The sequence below is a fragment of the Delphinapterus leucas genome, chromosome 2 (genome assembly GCF_059928025.1).
Source record: "Delphinapterus leucas isolate spDelLeu-1000000601 "Yukka" chromosome 2, BTC_Dleu_Yukka2, whole genome shotgun sequence".
In the NCBI taxonomy this organism is placed as follows: Eukaryota; Metazoa; Chordata; class Mammalia; order Artiodactyla; family Monodontidae; genus Delphinapterus; species Delphinapterus leucas.
Genome location: NC_143130.1, coordinates 57,805,023 through 57,822,401, shown reverse-complemented (window position 1 = coordinate 57,822,401; position 17,379 = coordinate 57,805,023). Strand labels below are relative to the sequence as shown.

At 57.1% G+C, this 17,379-nt stretch overlaps 9 non-coding genes across 9 annotated transcripts; all 9 read left to right on the top strand.

The window, feature by feature from the left end:
- The first annotated feature begins 1,457 nt into the window (after window positions 1-1,457).
- Window positions 1,458-1,549, top strand: LOC149750029 (small nucleolar RNA SNORD116). The gene has a single exon (XR_016392321.1). It is a non-coding gene; the product is annotated as a small nucleolar RNA SNORD116 (small nucleolar RNA).
- Window positions 1,550-2,731: 1,182 nt separating this feature from the next.
- On the top strand, window positions 2,732-2,825 carry LOC149750028 (small nucleolar RNA SNORD116). Its single transcript, XR_016392403.1, has one exon. It is a non-coding gene; the product is annotated as a small nucleolar RNA SNORD116 (small nucleolar RNA).
- Window positions 2,826-5,264: 2,439 nt separating this feature from the next.
- On the top strand, window positions 5,265-5,356 carry LOC149750027 (small nucleolar RNA SNORD116). Its single transcript, XR_016392320.1, has one exon. It is a non-coding gene; the product is annotated as a small nucleolar RNA SNORD116 (small nucleolar RNA).
- Window positions 5,357-6,538: 1,182 nt separating this feature from the next.
- On the top strand, window positions 6,539-6,632 carry LOC149750026 (small nucleolar RNA SNORD116). The gene has a single exon (XR_016392402.1). It is a non-coding gene; the product is annotated as a small nucleolar RNA SNORD116 (small nucleolar RNA).
- Window positions 6,633-9,069: 2,437 nt separating this feature from the next.
- Window positions 9,070-9,161, top strand: LOC149750025 (small nucleolar RNA SNORD116). The gene has a single exon (XR_016392319.1). It is a non-coding gene; the product is annotated as a small nucleolar RNA SNORD116 (small nucleolar RNA).
- Window positions 9,162-10,343: 1,182 nt separating this feature from the next.
- On the top strand, window positions 10,344-10,438 carry LOC149750024 (small nucleolar RNA SNORD116). The gene has a single exon (XR_016392424.1). It is a non-coding gene; the product is annotated as a small nucleolar RNA SNORD116 (small nucleolar RNA).
- A 2,439-nt stretch (window positions 10,439-12,877) lies between these two features.
- Window positions 12,878-12,969, top strand: LOC149750023 (small nucleolar RNA SNORD116). The gene has a single exon (XR_016392318.1). It is a non-coding gene; the product is annotated as a small nucleolar RNA SNORD116 (small nucleolar RNA).
- Window positions 12,970-14,151: 1,182 nt separating this feature from the next.
- LOC149750022 (small nucleolar RNA SNORD116) lies at window positions 14,152-14,245 on the top strand. Its single transcript, XR_016392401.1, has one exon. It is a non-coding gene; the product is annotated as a small nucleolar RNA SNORD116 (small nucleolar RNA).
- A 2,439-nt stretch (window positions 14,246-16,684) lies between these two features.
- Window positions 16,685-16,776, top strand: LOC115802504 (small nucleolar RNA SNORD116). Its single transcript, XR_004022963.2, has one exon. It is a non-coding gene; the product is annotated as a small nucleolar RNA SNORD116 (small nucleolar RNA).
- The last annotated feature ends 603 nt before the right edge of the window (window positions 16,777-17,379 follow it).

Here is a 17,379-nt window from a genome sequence, read left to right as displayed (position 1 = left end):
ACATAGCGTTCCCTGAGGGTTGCAGATCTTCCCGGAGGTCATTGGGCACAACTAGGCGGAAAGAAGGGAGCTGGCTGCCAAGGAACGGCTACAGCTTTAAGGGCAGGAGAGGATGTGTGGTGCGGGGGTCATTTTTCCTGCCACCCGCTGGTGCGTCCAGACTGTGGTATCCGGCGTGCCTGGCCACAGGCCAGACAAGTCATAGCGGTTCAAGTGTCTAGGCTGTTGGCTGGGCTCTCTCATTGCACGGCTGTGGGTAACACGTTGCTTCTGGAAGACCTGGGCCTCACGGTTTCTCCAAGGGCACGTCACTGACGGGCCCAGTGTGCGAAAGTGCCAGCCACCACTGCAGGTGACCCAATTGCTGTCACTCTTTGCTCCGCCACTTTGCGCACTGGAATGGCTCCCACGCCGTTAGGCTGCGAGCGTTTTCCCCACCACGCTAGGCATCGGAATGGTTCGCGTGCCATTAAGTTTGTGTGTGGGCCAAGGTTAGGTCGTCTGTCTTAACAGCAGGCCAGGCAGTATGCCTGCTGGTGAGTCTCCCTTGATCAGTCCAGGCGTTCCTCACGTACCCTTTGTCACGGGTCCCTACGAGCCGCTTTTGATGGAGGCCGTCATATTCGGCCAAGGGCCCTTCCCTCGTGGAAGATCTCTTCCCCTTCAGGGCGCGTCCTTTTAGTGGAAGCGTACGTGCCAAGGGCGGATGTGTTCACCTGGAGGGCACTGGCTCTTAGTCTGAGGGGGCACAGTTGCCCTGAGGGGGGGTCTCAGGGATTCAGGAAGACATCCTTTTCCTGTGCTGGAGGGGAGAGTGCTCAGGAGAGGAGTTGCAGGGCCCGAGACCAGGGGGTTGTTGGACAGCGTGGCTCTTTGTCCCGATGGCCACAGGCTCTGAAGGCGTCTGCTCTACGTTGCTTTCACGCTTGCCTGCAGACACACAGGCAAGATGGGCAGCAAATGAAATGTTGAGGGGAGATAGAGTACTCATCGCTGGGTGGTATCGCCCTTTCCCTCGGTGCCCCCGCGCACCCTCCTCAAGCACGCGTGTGTTCTCTCACCCCAAGCCAGGTGGAATGGCGGGAAAGGAGTTCCAGCAGCAGAGCAACCTGGGGCCGTCCGTATAATCCGTGATTCCCGGTGAAGTGAGGAGGAGGAGTCTCGCAAGGGTGCCGGGGTGCATTCCATGGGGATCCTGATTTAACCCTCGTTGCGGTAAGCAGCACTTCTGTGCTAAAACCTAGAGGTGTCACCACGGGAACCTGTGCAACGGGGCTATACCCTCACCTTCCGACCTTTTCTCGGGGAGCACGAGCTTCGACGCCCTGAGAACTGGCTGCATTTCCTGCTCCAATGGCTCGGCCCTGGCCGCTTCCATATGCTGACGTGATTCAGCTCGATGGGTGTCCCATGGTGGCATCTGCAACTTTGCATGTCCAGCGTTTGAGCGTGTGCTTGGATCGATGATGACCCCCACTAATGCATTCCTTGGAAATCTGAACAAAATGAGTGAGAAAACCCTACCGTCTCCTCATTGGAACTGAGGTCCAGCACGTAGCTCCCAAAAGGAAAGGAGGGAGAGGTTGAGGTTGCGTTTGCTGCCGTGAGAGTCCTCGGCCACGTTGTTCAAGTTGAGGGTTGTGGCCGTCTCGTGGGGAGAAGAGCCATTGGGAAAGGAGCCTGGGATGCCAATCCACGTGGGAAGGCTAGGGCCAGCGTGCCGTCTCTGGGTTCCTTGGTCGAGCCAGGACTTCTGTCCCCTGCCTCGGACGAGCATGCGGATAGGAAAGGAAGCGTGAACCGTTGGTGCTCCTATCGACTGCACTTGAGTTCTACAGGCCGCCGCCACCGGCTACTCGTTGCCTTGTGCCCTCCCAGAAAGAGAAGGCTATGCTCAGGGTCAGAGCAGGATTCCTGGCCTAAGGCAGGCTTCTTTGTCATGTTCTCCTTGGGCGACCAGATGCAGTTTAGGTTTCTCGTGATGAGAGGAGAAATCCAATGGGCCATTGTCCCCGGGAGGTTGGCCAAGCTGATGGCTCCTCCTCGGGTTGCGTCCTGGCTTGTGTGTGCTGCGTGAAGGGGCTAGAAGAGGCCTTAGCCAATCTTAGTCACGGCAGGCTTCTCTGGTGAGGCGTGGCTCTGGCACCTTTCCGTGACACATTGGGATCCCGGGGGAGAGAGAATATCAAGCCGAGTGAAAAAGACACGTGTGATGGCTGGCTAAGCCCGCAGGCTTACGGGTGGGTGGATAGATCGACGGTGGCCATAGGGTTCCTGGAACACACTTTCCCTTGTTGCGCCCGTGCACCCTCCTCAAGTACGCGTGTGTTCTCTCAGCCCGAATCAGGTGGAATGCCAAGGAAGGAATACCGGCAGCAGAGCAGCCTGGGGCCATCCGTATAATTCGTGATAACCGTTGAAGTGAGGAGAAGGAGTCTTGCAGGGGTGTTGGCGCACGTTCCTTGAGGATCCTGGTTCAAACCTTGTTGCGGTAAGCGGCACTTCTTTGCTAAAACCTAGAGGCTTGGCTACGGTAACTTGAAAAAGGGGCGACACACTCACTTTCTGGCCTTTTCTCGGGGAACACGAGCTTTGATGCCCTGAGAACTGGCTGCATTTCCTGCTCCATTGCTCGACACTGGCCGCTTCTGTATGCTGACGTGATTCAGCTCGCTGGCCGTCCCGTGATGGGATCCGCAACTTTGCATGTCCAAGGTTTGAGCATGTGCTTGGATCGACGATGACTCCCACAAATGCATTCCCTGGAAATCTGAAAAAAAAATGAGTGAGAAACCCCTACCGTCACCTCATTGGAACTGAGGTCCAGCATGCGGCTCCAATAAGGACAGTAGGGAGAGGTTCACATTGCATGTGCTGCTGTGTGTGCCCACGGCCACGTTGTTCAAGTGGAGGGCTGTGGCCATCTCATGGGGAGAAAAGCCACTGGGAGTGGAGCCTGGGATGCCAATTCAGGTGGGAAGCCTAGGGAGAGCGCGCCGTCTGTGGGCTCCTTGGTCTAGCCAGGACTGCTGTCCCCGGCCACGGTTCAGCATGTGGGTAGGAGAGGAAGTGCGAGCCATTGGTGGTCCTCTCGCCTGCACTTGAGTTCTACAAGCCGCCCCCACCGGCTGGTCGTTGCCTTGTGCCCTCACAGAAACAGAAGTCTCTCTGCCCATGGTCAGAGCAGGACTCCGGGCCTAGGGAAGGCTTCTTTGACATGATCTGCTTGGGAGACCAGATGCGGTTTAGGTTTCTCATGATGAGGGGAGAAATCCGACGGGCCATTGTGCCCGGCAGGTTGGCCAAGCTGATGGCTCCCCCTCGGGGTGTGTCCGGCCTGTGCGTGCTCTGTGAAGAGGCTAGAAAATGCCTTGGTCAAGATAAGTCACATCAAGCTTCTTTGGTGAGGGGTGGCTCTGGCATCTTTCCGTGACACGTTGGGATCCCCGTGGAGGGGGAAGGGCAAGGTGAGTGAAAAAGACACGTGAGACGGCTGGCAAAGCCCACATGTTTACTGGTGGGTGGAGAGATCGACAGAATCCATGGAGCGTTTGGAGGCATGTGTAGAGAGGGAACACGGGAGCTCGTTTGTGGACTGTCCCGCCTTTTTCCTCTCCTTGTTCGATTAACTCCATGGCGGGTCCCTGTGCTAGCGAGTGGTTGCCTTCGTGGCACAGTATGGTTTCTCCTCATGGGGGAGGATTTGGAGGCCGTGAGGTGTTTGTCCCTGTCTGTCCACGTTCCCCCTGTGTTGAAGATGTGAAGGTGTTCCTCAGTACAGCCCAGCGTCTTTAATACACCCAGCCCACATAGCGTTCCCTGAGGGTTGCAGATCTTCCCGGAGGTCATTGGGCACAACTAGGCGGAAAGAAGGGAGCTGGCTGCCAAGGAACGGCTACAGCTTTAAGGGCAGGAGAGGATGTGTGGTGCGGGGGTCATTTTTCCTGCCACCCGCTGGTGCGTCCAGACTGTGGTATCCGGCGTGCCTGGCCACAGGCCAGACAAGTCATAGCGGTTCAAGTGTCTAGGCTGTTGGCTGGGCTCTCTCATTGCACGGCTGTGGGTAACACGTTGCTTCTGGAAGACGTGGGCCTCACGGTTTCTCCAAGGGCACGTCACTGACGGGCCCAGTGTGCGAAAGTGCCAGCCACCACTGCAGGTGACCCAATTGCTGTCACTCTTTGCTCCGCCACTTTGCGCACTGGAATGGCTCCCACGCCGTTAGGCTGCGAGCGTTTTCCCCACCACGCTAGGCATCGGAATGGTTCGCGTGCCATTAAGTTTGTGTGTGGGCCAAGGTTAGGTCGTCTGTCTTAACAGCAGGCCAGGCAGTATGCCTGCTGGTGAGTCTCCCTTGATCAGTCCAGGCGTTCCTCACGTACCCTTTGTCACGGGTCCCTACGAGCCGCTTTTGATGGAGGCCGTCATATTCGGCCAAGGGCCCTTCCCTCGTGGAAGATCTCTTCCCCTTCAGGGCGCGTCCTTTTAGTGGAAGCGTACGTGCCAAGGGCGGATGTGTTCACCTGGAGGGCACTGGCTCTTAGTCTGAGGGGGCACAGTTGCCCTGAGGGGGGGTCTCAGGGATTCAGGAAGACATCCTTTTCCTGTGCTGGAGGGGAGAGTGCTCAGGAGAGGAGTTGCAGGGCCCGAGACCAGGGGGTTGTTGGACAGCGTGGCTCTTTGTCCCGATGGCCACAGGCTCTGAAGGCGTCTGCTCTACGTTGCTTTCACGCTTGCCTGCAGACACACAGGCAAGATGGGCAGCAAATGAAATGTTGAGGGGAGATAGAGTACTCATCGCTGGGTGGTATCGCCCTTTCCCTCGGTGCCCCCGCGCACCCTCCTCAAGCACGCGTGTGTTCTCTCACCCCAAGCCAGGTGGAATGGCGGGAAAGGAGTTCCAGCAGCAGAGCAACCTGGGGCCGTCCGTATAATCCGTGATTCCCGGTGAAGTGAGGAGGAGGAGTCTCGCAAGGGTGCCGGGGTGCATTCCATGGGGATCCTGATTTAACCCTCGTTGCGGTAAGCAGCACTTCTGTGCTAAAACCTAGAGGTGTCACCACGGGAACCTGTGCAACGGGGCTATACCCTCACCTTCCGACCTTTTCTCGGGGAGCACGAGCTTCGACGCCCTGAGAACTGGCTGCATTTCCTGCTCCAATGGCTCGGCCCTGGCCGCTTCCATATGCTGACGTGATTCAGCTCGATGGGTGTCCCATGGTGGCATCTGCAACTTTGCATGTCCAGCGTTTGAGCGTGTGCTTGGATCGATGATGACCCCCACTAATGCATTCCTTGGAAATCTGAACAAAATGAGTGAGAAAACCCTACCGTCTCCTCATTGGAACTGAGGTCCAGCACGTAGCTCCCAAAAGGAAAGGAGGGAGAGGTTGAGGTTGCGTTTGCTGCCGTGAGAGTCCTCGGCCACGTTGTTCAAGTTGAGGGTTGTGGCCGTCTCGTGGGGAGAAGAGCCATTGGGAAAGGAGCCTGGGATGCCAATCCACGTGGGAAGGCTAGGGCCAGCGTGCCGTCTCTGGGTTCCTTGGTCGAGCCAGGACTTCTGTCCCCTGCCTCGGACGAGCATGCGGATAGGAAAGGAAGCGTGAACCGTTGGTGCTCCTATCGACTGCACTTGAGTTCTACAGGCCGCCGCCACCGGCTACTCGTTGCCTTGTGCCCTCCCAGAAAGAGAAGGCTATGCTCAGGGTCAGAGCAGGATTCCTGGCCTAAGGCAGGCTTCTTTGTCATGTTCTCCTTGGGCGACCAGATGCAGTTTAGGTTTCTCGTGATGAGAGGAGAAATCCAATGGGCCATTGTCCCCGGGAGGTTGGCCAAGCTGATGGCTCCTCCTCGGGTTGCGTCCTGGCTTGTGTGTGCTGCGTGAAGGGGCTAGAAGAGGCCTTAGCCAATCTTAGTCACGGCAGGCTTCTCTGGTGAGGCGTGGCTCTGGCACCTTTCCGTGACACATTGGGATCCCGGGGGAGAGAGAATATCAAGCCGAGTGAAAAAGACACGTGTGATGGCTGGCTAAGCCCGCAGGCTTACGGGTGGGTGGATAGATCGACGGTGGCCATAGGGTTCCTGGAACACACTTTCCCTTGTTGCGCCCGTGCACCCTCCTCAAGTACGCGTGTGTTCTCTCAGCCCGAATCAGGTGGAATGCCAAGGAAGGAATACCGGCAGCAGAGCAGCCTGGGGCCATCCGTATAATTCGTGATAACCGTTGAAGTGAGGAGAAGGAGTCTTGCAGGGGTGTTGGCGCACGTTCCTTGAGGATCCTGGTTCAAACCTTGTTGCGGTAAGCGGCACTTCTTTGCTAAAACCTAGAGGCTTGGCTACGGTAACTTGAAAAAGGGGCGACACACTCACTTTCTGGCCTTTTCTCGGGGAACACGAGCTTTGATGCCCTGAGAACTGGCTGCATTTCCTGCTCCATTGCTCGACACTGGCCGCTTCTGTATGCTGACGTGATTCAGCTCGCTGGCCGTCCCGTGATGGGATCCGCAACTTTGCATGTCCAAGGTTTGAGCATGTGCTTGGATCGACGATGACTCCCACAAATGCATTCCCTGGAAATCTGAAAAAAAAATGAGTGAGAAACCCCTACCGTCACCTCATTGGAACTGAGGTCCAGCATGCGGCTCCAATAAGGACAGTAGGGAGAGGTTCACATTGCATGTGCTGCTGTGTGTGCCCACGGCCACGTTGTTCAAGTGGAGGGCTGTGGCCATCTCATGGGGAGAAAAGCCACTGGGAGTGGAGCCTGGGATGCCAATTCAGGTGGGAAGCCTAGGGAGAGCGCGCCGTCTGTGGGCTCCTTGGTCTAGCCAGGACTGCTGTCCCCGGCCACGGTTCAGCATGTGGGTAGGAGAGGAAGTGCGAGCCATTGGTGGTCCTCTCGCCTGCACTTGAGTTCTACAAGCCGCCCCCACCGGCTGGTCGTTGCCTTGTGCCCTCACAGAAACAGAAGTCTCTCTGCCCATGGTCAGAGCAGGACTCCGGGCCTAGGGAAGGCTTCTTTGACATGATCTGCTTGGGAGACCAGATGCGGTTTAGGTTTCTCATGATGAGGGGAGAAATCCGACGGGCCATTGTGCCCGGCAGGTTGGCCAAGCTGATGGCTCCCCCTCGGGGTGTGTCCGGCCTGTGCGTGCTCTGTGAAGAGGCTAGAAAATGCCTTGGTCAAGATAAGTCACATCAAGCTTCTTTGGTGAGGGGTGGCTCTGGCATCTTTCCGTGACACGTTGGGATCCCCGTGGAGGGGGAAGGGCAAGGTGAGTGAAAAAGACACGTGAGACGGCTGGCAAAGCCCACATGTTTACTGGTGGGTGGAGAGATCGACAGAATCCATGGAGCGTTTGGAGGCATGTGTAGAGAGGGAACACGGGAGCTCGTTTGTGGACTGTCCCGCCTTTTTCCTCTCCTTGTTCGATTAACTCCATGGCGGGTCCCTGTGCTAGCGAGTGGTTGCCTTCGTGGCACAGTATGGTTTCTCCTCATGGGGGAGGATTTGGAGGCCGTGAGGTGTTTGTCCCTGTCTGTCCACGTTCCCCCTGTGTTGAAGATGTGAAGGTGTTCCTCAGTACAGCCCAGCGTCTTTAATACACCCAGCCCACATAGCGTTCCCTGAGGGTTGCAGATCTTCCCGGAGGTCATTGGGCACAACTAGGCGGAAAGAAGGGAGTTGGCTGCCAAGGAACGGCTACAGCTTTAAGGGCAGGAGAGGATGTGTGGTGCGGGGGTCATTTTTCCTGCCACCCGCTGGTGCGTCCAGACTGTGGTATCCGGCGTGCCTGGCCACAGGCCAGACAAGTCATAGCGGTTCAAGTGTCTAGGCTGTTGGCTGGGCTCTCATTGCACGGCTGTGGGTAACACGTTGCTTCTAGAAGACCTGGGCCTCACGGTTTCTCCGAGGGCACGTCACTGACGGGCCCAGTGTGCGAAAGTGCCAGCCACCACTGCAGGTGACCCAATTGCTGTCACTCTTTGCTCCGCCACTTTGCGCACTGGAATGGCTCCCACGCCGTTAGGCTGCGAGCGTTTTCCCCACCACGCTAGGCATCGGAATGGTTCGCGTGCCATTAAGTTTGTGTGTGGGCCAAGGTTAGGTCGTCTGTCTTAACAGCAGGCCAGGCAGTATGCCTGCTGGTGAGTCTCCCTTGATCAGTCCAGGCGTTCCTCACGTACCCTTTGTCACGGGTCCCTACGAGCCGCTTTTGATGGAGGCCGTCATATTCGGCCAAGGGCCCTTCCCTCGTGGAAGATCTCTTCCCCTTCAGGGCGCGTCCTTTTAGTGGAAGCGTACGTGCCAAGGGCGGATGTGTTCACCTGGAGGGCACTGGCTCTTAGTCTGAGGGGGCACAGTTGCCCTGAGGGGGGGTCTCAGGGATTCAGGAAGACATCCTTTTCCTGTGCTGGAGGGGAGAGTGCTCAGGAGAGGAGTTGCAGGGCCCGAGACCAGGGGGTTGTTGGACAGCGTGGCTCTTTGTCCCGATGGCCACAGGCTCTGAAGGCGTCTGCTCTACGTTGCTTTCACGCTTGCCTGCAGACACACAGGCAAGATGGGCAGCAAATGAAATGTTGAGGGGAGATAGAGTACTCATCGCTGTGTGGTATCGCCCTTTCCCTCGGTGCCCCCGCGCACCCTCCTCAAGCACGCGTGTGTTCTCTCACCCCAAGCCAGGTGGAATGGCGGGAAAGGAGTTCCAGCAGCAGAGCAACCTGGGGCCGTCCGTATAATCCGTGATTCCCGGTGAAGTGAGGAGGAGGAGTCTCGCAAGGGTGCCGGGGTGCATTCCATGGGGATCCTGATTTAACCCTCGTTGCGGTAAGCAGCACTTCTGTGCTAAAACCTAGAGGTGTCACCACGGGAACCTGTGCAACGGGGCTATACCCTCACCTTCCGACCTTTTCTCGGGGAGCACGAGCTTCGACGCCCTGAGAACTGGCTGCATTTCCTGCTCCAATGGCTCGGCCCTGGCCGCTTCCATATGCTGACGTGATTCAGCTCGATGGGTGTCCCATGGTGGCATCTGCAACTTTGCATGTCCAGCGTTTGAGCGTGTGCTTGGATCGATGATGACCCCCACTAATGCATTCCTTGGAAATCTGAACAAAATGAGTGAGAAAACCCTACCGTCTCCTCATTGGAACTGAGGTCCAGCACGTAGCTCCCAAAAGGAAAGGAGGGAGAGGTTGACGTTGCGTTTGCTGCCGTGAGAGTCCACGGCCACGTTGTTCAAGTTGAGGGTTGTGGCCGTCTCGTGGGGAGAAGAGCCATTGGGAAAGGAGCCTGGGATGCCAATCCACGTGGGAAGGCTAGGGCCAGCGTGCCGTCTCTGGGTTCCTTGGTCGAGCCAGGACTTCTGTCCCCTGCCACGGACGAGCATGTGGATAGGAAAGGAAGCGTGAACCATTGGTTGTCCTATCAACTGCACTTGAGTTCTACAGGCCGCCGCCACCGGCTACTCGTTGCCTTGTGCCCTCACAATAAGAGAAGGCTATGCTCAGGGTCAGAGCAGGATTCCTGGCCTAAGGCAGGCTTCTTTATCATGTTCTCCTTGGGCGACCAGATGCAGTTTAGGTTTCTCGTGATGAGGGGAGAAATCCAATGGGCCATTGTCCCCGGGAGGTTGGCCAAGCTGATGGCTCCTCCTCGGGTTGCGTCCTGGCTTGTGTGTGCTGCGTGAAGGGGCTAGAAGAGGCCTTAATCAATCTTAGTCACGGCAGGCTTCTCTGGTGAGGTGTGGCTCTGGCACCTTTCCGTGACACATTGGGATCCCGGGGGAGAGAGAATATCAAGCCGAGTGAAAAAGACACGTGTGATGGCTGGCTAAGCCCGCAGGCTTACGGGTGGGTGGATAGATCGACGGTGGCCATAGGGTTCCTGGAACACACTTTCCCTTGTTGCGCCCGTGCACCCTCCTCAAGTACGCGTGTGTTCTCTCAGCCCGAATCAGGTGGAATGCCAAGGAAGGAATACCGGCAGCAGAGCAGCCTGGGGCCATCCGTATAATTCGTGATAACCGTTGAAGTGAGGAGAAGGAGTCTTGCAGGGGTGTTGGCGCACATTCCATGAGGATCCTGGTTCAAACCTTGTTGCGGTAAGCGGCACTTCTTTGCTAAAACCTAGAGGCTTGGCTACAGTAAATTGAAAAAGGGGCGACACACTCACTTTCTGGCCTTTTCTCGGGGAACACGAGCTTTGATGCCCTGAGAACTGGCTGCATTTCCTGCTCCATTGCTCGATACTGGCCGCTTCTGTATGCTGACATGATTCAGCTCGCTGGCCGTCCCGTGATGGGATCCGCAACTTTGCATGTCCAAGGTTTGAGCATGTGCTTGGATCGACGATGACTCCCACAAATGCATTCCCTGGAAATCTGAAAAAAAAAATGAGTGAGAAACCCCTACCGTCACCTCATTGGAACTGAGGTCCAGCATGCGGCTCCAATAAGGACAGTAGGGAGAGGTTCACATTGCATGTGCTGCTGTGTGTGCCCACGGCCACGTTGTTCAAGTGGAGGGCTGTGGCCATCTCATGGGGAGAAAAGCCACTGGGAGTGGAGCCTGGGATGCCAATTCAGGTGGGAAGCCTAGGGAGAGCGCGCCGTCTGTGGGCTCCTTGGTCTAGCCAGGACTGCTGTCCCCGGCCACGGTTCAGCATGTGGGTAGGAGAGGAAGTGCGAGCCATTGGTGGTCCTCTCGCCTGCACTTGAGTTCTACAAGCCGCCCCCACCGGCTGGTCGTTGCCTTGTGCCCTCACAGAAACAGAAGTCTCTCTGCCCATGGTCAGAGCAGGACTCCGGGCCTAGGGAAGGCTTCTTTGACATGATCTGCTTGGGAGACCAGATGCGGTTTAGGTTTCTCATGATGAGGGGAGAAATCCGACGGGCCATTGTGCCCGGCAGGTTGGCCAAGCTGATGGCTCCCCCTCGGGGTGTGTCCGGCCTGTGCGTGCTCTGTGAAGAGGCTAGAAAATGCCTTGGTCAAGATAAGTCACATCAAGCTTCTTTGGTGAGGGGTGGCTCTGGCATCTTTCCGTGACACGTTGGGATCCCCGTGGAGGGGGAAGGGCAAGGTGAGTGAAAAAGACACGTGAGACGGCTGGCAAAGCCCACATGTTTACTGGTGGGTGGAGAGATCGACAGAATCCATGGAGCGTTTGGAGGCATGTGTAGAGAGGGAACACGGGAGCTCGTTTGTGGACTGTCCCGCCTTTTTCCTCTCCTTGTTCGATTAACTCCATGGCGGGTCCCTGTGCTAGCGAGTGGTTGCCTTCGTGGCACAGTATGGTTTCTCCTCATGGGGGAGGATTTGGAGGCCGTGAGGTGTTTGTCCCTGTCTGTCCACGTTCCCCCTGTGTTGAAGATGTGAAGGTGTTCCTCAGTACAGCCCAGCGTCTTTAATACACCCAGCCCACATAGCGTTCCCTGAGGGTTGCAGATCTTCCCGGAGGTCATTGGGCACAACTAGGCGGAAAGAAGGGAGCTGGCTGCCAAGGAACGGCTACAGCTTTAAGGGCAGGAGAGGATGTGTGGTGCGGGGGTCATTTTTCCTGCCACCCGCTGGTGCGTCCAGACTGTGGTATCCGGCGTGCCTGGCCACAGGCCAGACAAGTCATAGCGGTTCAAGTGTCTAGGCTGTTGGCTGGGCTCTCTCATTGCACGGCTGTGGGTAACACGTTGCTTCTGGAAGACCTGGGCCTCACGGTTTCTCCAAGGGCACGTCACTGACGGGCCCAGTGTGCGAAAGTGCCAGCCACCACTGCAGGTGACCCAATTGCTGTCACTCTTTGCTCCGCCACTTTGCGCACTGGAATGGCTCCCACGCCGTTAGGCTGCGAGCGTTTTCCCCACCACGCTAGGCATCGGAATGGTTCGCGTGCCATTAAGTTTGTGTGTGGGCCAAGGTTAGGTCGTCTGTCTTAACAGCAGGCCAGGCAGTATGCCTGCTGGTGAGTCTCCCTTGATCAGTCCAGGCGTTCCTCACGTACCCTTTGTCACGGGTCCCTACGAGCCGCTTTTGATGGAGGCCGTCATATTCGGCCAAGGGCCCTTCCCTCGTGGAAGATCTCTTCCCCTTCAGGGCGCGTCCTTTTAGTGGAAGCGTACGTGCCAAGGGCGGATGTGTTCACCTGGAGGGCACTGGCTCTTAGTCTGAGGGGGCACAGTTGCCCTGAGGGGGGGTCTCAGGGATTCAGGAAGACATCCTTTTCCTGTGCTGGAGGGGAGAGTGCTCAGGAGAGGAGTTGCAGGGCCCGAGACCAGGGGGTTGTTGGACAGCGTGGCTCTTTGTCCCGATGGCCACAGGCTCTGAAGGCGTCTGCTCTACGTTGCTTTCACGCTTGCCTGCAGACACACAGGCAAGATGGGCAGCAAATGAAATGTTGAGGGGAGATAGAGTACTCATCGCTGTGTGGTATCGCCCTTTCCCTCGGTGCCCCCGCGCACCCTCCTCAAGCACGCGTGTGTTCTCTCACCCCAAGCCAGGTGGAATGGCGGGAAAGGAGTTCCAGCAGCAGAGCAACCTGGGGCCGTCCGTATAATCCGTGATTCCCGGTGAAGTGAGGAGGAGGAGTCTCGCAAGGGTGCCGGGGTGCATTCCATGGGGATCCTGATTTAACCCTCGTTGCGGTAAGCAGCACTTCTGTGCTAAAACCTAGAGGTGTCACCACGGGAACCTGTGCAACGGGGCTATACCCTCACCTTCCGACCTTTTCTCGGGGAGCACGAGCTTCGACGCCCTGAGAACTGGCTGCATTTCCTGCTCCAATGGCTCGGCCCTGGCCGCTTTCATATGCTGACGTGATTCAGCTCGATGGGTGTCCCATGGTGGCATCTGCAACTTTGCATGTCCAGCGTTTGAGCGTGTGCTTGGATCGATGATGACCCCCACTAATGCATTCCTTGGAAATCTGAACAAAATGAGTGAGAAAACCCTACCGTCTCCTCATTGGAACTGAGGTCCAGCACGTAGCTCCCAAAAGGAAAGGAGGGAGAGGTTGAGGTTGCGTTTGCTGCCGTGAGAGTCCTCGGCCACGTTGTTCAAGTTGAGGGTTGTGGCCGTCTCGTGGGGAGAAGAGCCATTGGGAAGGGAGCCTGGGATGCCAATCCACGTGGGAAGGCTAGGGCCAGCGTGCCGTCTCTGGGTTCCTTGGTCGAGCCAGGACTTCTGTCCCCTGCCTCGGACGAGCATGCGGATAGGAAAGGAAGCGTGAACCGTTGGTGCTCCTATCGACTGCACTTGGGTTCTACAGGCCGCCGCCACCGGCTACTCGTTGCCTTGTGCCCTCCCAGAAAGAGAAGGCTATGCTCAGGGTCAGAGCAGGATTCCTGGCCTAAGGCAGGCTTCTTTGTCATGTTCTCCTTGGGCGACCAGATGCAGTTTAGGTTTCTCGTGATGAGAGGAGAAATCCAATGGGCCATTGTCCCCGGGAGGTTGGCCAAGCTGATGGCTCCTCCTCGGGTTGCGTCCTGGCTTGTGTGTGCTGCGTGAAGGGGCTAGAAGAGGCCTTAGCCAATCTTAGTCACGGCAGGCTTCTCTGGTGAGGCGTGGCTCTGGCACCTTTCCGTGACACATTGGGATCCCGGGGGAGAGAGAATATCAAGCCGAGTGAAAAAGACACGTGTGATGGCTGGCTAAGCCCGCAGGCTTACGGGTGGGTGGATAGATCGACGGTGGCCATAGGGTTCCTGGAACACACTTTCCCTTGTTGCGCCCGTGCACCCTCCTCAAGTACGCGTGTGTTCTCTCAGCCCGAATCAGGTGGAATGCCAAGGAAGGAATACCGGCAGCAGAGCAGCCTGGGGCCATCCGTATAATTCGTGATAACCGTTGAAGTGAGGAGAAGGAGTCTTGCAGGGGTGTTGGCGCACGTTCCTTGAGGATCCTGGTTCAAACCTTGTTGCGGTAAGCGGCACTTCTTTGCTAAAACCTAGAGGCTTGGCTACGGTAACTTGAAAAAGGGGCGACACACTCACTTTCTGGCCTTTTCTCGGGGAACACGAGCTTTGATGCCCTGAGAACTGGCTGCATTTCCTGCTCCATTGCTCGACACTGGCCGCTTCTGTATGCTGACGTGATTCAGCTCGCTGGCCGTCCCGTGATGGGATCCGCAACTTTGCATGTCCAAGGTTTGAGCATGTGCTTGGATCGACGATGACTCCCACAAATGCATTCCCTGGAAATCTGAAAAAAAAATGAGTGAGAAACCCCTACCGTCACCTCATTGGAACTGAGGTCCAGCATGCGGCTCCAATAAGGACAGTAGGGAGAGGTTCACATTGCATGTGCTGCTGTGTGTGCCCACGGCCACGTTGTTCAAGTGGAGGGCTGTGGCCATCTCATGGGGAGAAAAGCCACTGGGAGTGGAGCCTGGGATGCCAATTCAGGTGGGAAGCCTAGGGAGAGCGCGCCGTCTGTGGGCTCCTTGGTCTAGCCAGGACTGCTGTCCCCGGCCACGGTTCAGCATGTGGGTAGGAGAGGAAGTGCGAGCCATTGGTGGTCCTCTCGCCTGCACTTGAGTTCTACAAGCCGCCCCCACCGGCTGGTCGTTGCCTTGTGCCCTCACAGAAACAGAAGTCTCTCTGCCCATGGTCAGAGCAGGACTCCGGGCCTAGGGAAGGCTTCTTTGACATGATCTGCTTGGGAGACCAGATGCGGTTTAGGTTTCTCATGATGAGGGGAGAAATCCGACGGGCCATTGTGCCCGGCAGGTTGGCCAAGCTGATGGCTCCCCCTCGGGGTGTGTCCGGCCTGTGCGTGCTCTGTGAAGAGGCTAGAAAATGCCTTGGTCAAGATAAGTCACATCAAGCTTCTTTGGTGAGGGGTGGCTCTGGCATCTTTCCGTGACACGTTGGGATCCCCGTGGAGGGGGAAGGGCAAGGTGAGTGAAAAAGACACGTGAGACGGCTGGCAAAGCCCACATGTTTACTGGTGGGTGGAGAGATCGACAGAATCCATGGAGCGTTTGGAGGCATGTGTAGAGAGGGAACACGGGAGCTCGTTTGTGGACTGTCCCGCCTTTTTCCTCTCCTTGTTCGATTAACTCCATGGCGGGTCCCTGTGCTAGCGAGTGGTTGCCTTCGTGGCACAGTATGGTTTCTCCTCATGGGGGAGGATTTGGAGGCCGTGAGGTGTTTGTCCCTGTCTGTCCACGTTCCCCCTGTGTTGAAGATGTGAAGGTGTTCCTCAGTACAGCCCAGCGTCTTTAATACACCCAGCCCACATAGCGTTCCCTGAGGGTTGCAGATCTTCCCGGAGGTCATTGGGCACAACTAGGCGGAAAGAAGGGAGCTGGCTGCCAAGGAACGGCTACAGCTTTAAGGGCAGGAGAGGATGTGTGGTGCGGGGGTCATTTTTCCTGCCACCCGCTGGTGCGTCCAGACTGTGGTATCCGGCGTGCCTGGCCACAGGCCAGACAAGTCATAGCGGTTCAAGTGTCTAGGCTGTTGGCTGGGCTCTCTCATTGCACGGCTGTGGGTAACACGTTGCTTCTGGAAGACCTGGGCCTCACGGTTTCTCCAAGGGCACGTCACTGACGGGCCCAGTGTGCGAAAGTGCCAGCCACCACTGCAGGTGACCCAATTGCTGTCACTCTTTGCTCCGCCACTTTGCGCACTGGAATGGCTCCCACGCCGTTAGGCTGCGAGCGTTTTCCCCACCACGCTAGGCATCGGAATGGTTCGCGTGCCATTAAGTTTGTGTGTGGGCCAAGGTTAGGTCGTCTGTCTTAACAGCAGGCCAGGCAGTATGCCTGCTGGTGAGTCTCCCTTGATCAGTCCAGGCGTTCCTCACGTACCCTTTGTCACGGGTCCCTACGAGCCGCTTTTGATGGAGGCCGTCATATTCGGCCAAGGGCCCTTCCCTCGTGGAAGATCTCTTCCCCTTCAGGGCGCGTCCTTTTAGTGGAAGCGTACGTGCCAAGGGCGGATGTGTTCACCTGGAGGGCACTGGCTCTTAGTCTGAGGGGGCACAGTTGCCCTGAGGGGGGGTCTCAGGGATTCAGGAAGACATCCTTTTCCTGTGCTGGAGGGGAGAGTGCTCAGGAGAGGAGTTGCAGGGCCCGAGACCAGGGGGTTGTTGGACAGCGTGGCTCTTTGTCCCGATGGCCACAGGCTCTGAAGGCGTCTGCTCTACGTTGCTTTCACGCTTGCCTGCAGACACACAGGCAAGATGGGCAGCAAATGAAATGTTGAGGGGAGATAGAGTACTCATCGCTGGGTGGTATCGCCCTTTCCCTCGGTGCCCCCGCGCACCCTCCTCAAGCACGCGTGTGTTCTCTCACCCCAAGCCAGGTGGAATGGCGGGAAAGGAGTTCCAGCAGCAGAGCAACCTGGGGCCGTCCGTATAATCCGTGATTCCCGGTGAAGTGAGGAGGAGGAGTCTCGCAAGGGTGCCGGGGTGCATTCCATGGGGATCCTGATTTAACCCTCGTTGCGGTAAGCAGCACTTCTGTGCTAAAACCTAGAGGTGTCACCACGGGAACCTGTGCAACGGGGCTATACCCTCACCTTCCGACCTTTTCTCGGGGAGCACGAGCTTCGACGCCCTGAGAACTGGCTGCATTTCCTGCTCCAATGGCTCGGCCCTGGCCGCTTCCATATGCTGACGTGATTCAGCTCGATGGGTGTCCCATGGTGGCATCTGCAACTTTGCATGTCCAGCGTTTGAGCGTGTGCTTGGATCGATGATGACCCCCACTAATGCATTCCTTGGAAATCTGAACAAAATGAGTGAGAAAACCCTACCGTCTCCTCATTGGAACTGAGGTCCAGCACGTAGCTCCCAAAAGGAAAGGAGGGAGAGGTTGAGGTTGCGTTTGCTGCCGTGAGAGTCCTCGGCCACGTTGTTCAAGTTGAGGGTTGTGGCCGTCTCGTGGGGAGAAGAGCCATTGGGAAGGGAGCCTGGGATGCCAATCCACGTGGGAAGGCTAGGGCCAGCGTGCCGTCTCTGGGTTCCTTGGTCGAGCCAGGACTTCTGTCCCCTGCCTCGGACGAGCATGCGGATAGGAAAGGAAGCGTGAACCGTTGGTGCTCCTATCGACTGCACTTGGGTTCTACAGGCCGCCGCCACCGGCTACTCGTTGCCTTGTGCCCTCCCAGAAAGAGAAGGCTATGCTCAGGGTCAGAGCAGGATTCCTGGCCTAAGGCAGGCTTCTTTGTCATGTTCTCCTTGGGCGACCAGATGCAGTTTAGGTTTCTCGTGATGAGAGGAGAAATCCAATGGGCCATTGTCCCCGGGAGGTTGGCCAAGCTGATGGCTCCTCCTCGGGTTGCGTCCTGGCTTGTGTGTGCTGCGTGAAGGGGCTAGAAGAGGCCTTAGCCAATCTTAGTCACGGCAGGCTTCTCTGGTGAGGCGTGGCTCTGGCACCTTTCC